The following is a 1,587-nucleotide window of genomic DNA, read 5'->3' as shown; positions in this document are numbered from 1 at the left end:
CGGCATAAGCAACTATAAAAAATATAGCCTTAAATCATGATTTATGTGCAATACGCAAGCAAAGCTGTAATGAACCAGTGGGATCTGCAATTTAAACTCAAGCTGTATCCGTCTTTACTTTCTTTTCCCCTACGCCTATACATAAAAAGAACCGCTATCAACCAAACGAAACTATCTCAGATCCGAAATCATACACGCAACGTGAAAACCCGTTTCATGTCGCTCCAATCGTCTACTGTACCGATTTTAACTTCCCCTCGACCAACACGGCGCCGTGGCTTAGTTGGTTAAAGCGCCTGTCTAGTAAACAGGAGATCGTGAGTTCGAATCTCGCCGGAGCCTAAGTTGTAAATTTTTTTTTCGACTATTTTTATGTTACTTTAGAACATACTTTTAGTTATACCATGATTCCGGGCATTACGGGAAATCCTAAAAGATAAACGCTCAAAGCTACCTTGCGAATAAAGAGTTGACAACAGCGAAGATTAGCTGAAACGAAACATACGCCTCAACACTGCTACACGGCGGTCCACCAACACAACCGATTCGCCGAGCGTGCTCCGCCTACTATTCGCGCCACAAACTGGTGGTGGTTTGCCTGGGGAAGAAAAACGATACACACAGCGAAGACGGTGGTGTGTACCCCACGCACGCGTTCACTGTCCGAAGTGAGAGCCGCGCGCCAGGTTCACGACGAATGGAACTCATTTTCCGCGAGCAACTCACCTCTCAGCACATCGGAGATAATCTTCCCACTATCCCACACACAAACACGATTAGATTTTCTCCTCCCGTCCGTCAAAGCGGTGTGGCGCGGCACGGCGGCGCGCCGAATGCGTTTGATTCAGAAAACTTTTCCACTCGTTTTCCGTTTCCCGCTGACGTGTCACTCGGTAGGTAGGTAGGTGAGATGAGAGATGCGACAGAGAACCGATGTTTTCGTTGTTGTCATCTGGTCGCATCGCATCGCACCGTGTTGGGTATGTTAGTATACAATCTACAATAGTCGTTGGGGTTGCTGCGTTGCTGATGCTGCTTTTGTGATGTGGTGTTGGTGGAGCGCTCGATACAAAACGTCAGTCAGTCAGTTAGTCGCAAAGTGCCGCTGCCGATGGGAGCTGCGATGCTGCTGTAAATCATCTGTCGTAGTTGAACGATAAACTTCGTCGACAATGGGAGGATTTATCTACGAAATCTGTGAACGGAGGGTTATTTGTTGTTCTTTATTTTACATACAATTTGTTTACTTTGAGAGTTCTATTGTGAATGGAAAATTTGTGAAGTGAAGTGAAATTTATTGTTCTTCAGGGTTCCAATCATCGGGATTGTTCAGTTCAAATGCCGATATTCCGATGGAAGGAATTGAATGTTAATAAATGATCCTTCAACTTCACGATAATGAAAATATGTTTTTGTAGACTACTTCTTATTCAAAAGTGTTATGAAGCAGTTATCTGGATTTGCTGAAAGGTCACATGATATTAAGGTTGAACAGAGGATGGGAAAAAATCGAAAACGAAAAAAGCAGTTTTTTGTTAGATCTTCATAAAAATCAATCAGCTTATGTAGAATATTGTTACAGTACTT

The 1,587-nt window shown here is 43.5% G+C and overlaps 1 non-coding gene across 1 annotated transcript; it reads left to right on the top strand.

The window, feature by feature from the left end:
* Window positions 1-268: 268 nt before the first annotated feature.
* Trnat-agu (transfer RNA threonine (anticodon AGU)) lies at window positions 269-342 on the top strand. The gene has a single exon. It is a non-coding gene; the product is annotated as a tRNA-Thr (tRNA).
* The last annotated feature ends 1,245 nt before the right edge of the window (window positions 343-1,587 follow it).

The sequence above is a fragment of the Topomyia yanbarensis genome, chromosome 1 (genome assembly GCF_030247195.1).
Source record: "Topomyia yanbarensis strain Yona2022 chromosome 1, ASM3024719v1, whole genome shotgun sequence".
NCBI classification, from domain to species: Eukaryota; Metazoa; Arthropoda; class Insecta; order Diptera; family Culicidae; genus Topomyia; species Topomyia yanbarensis.
The sequence above is the reverse complement of the archived record's forward strand: the minus strand, read 5'-3'. Positions and strand labels throughout refer to the sequence as shown.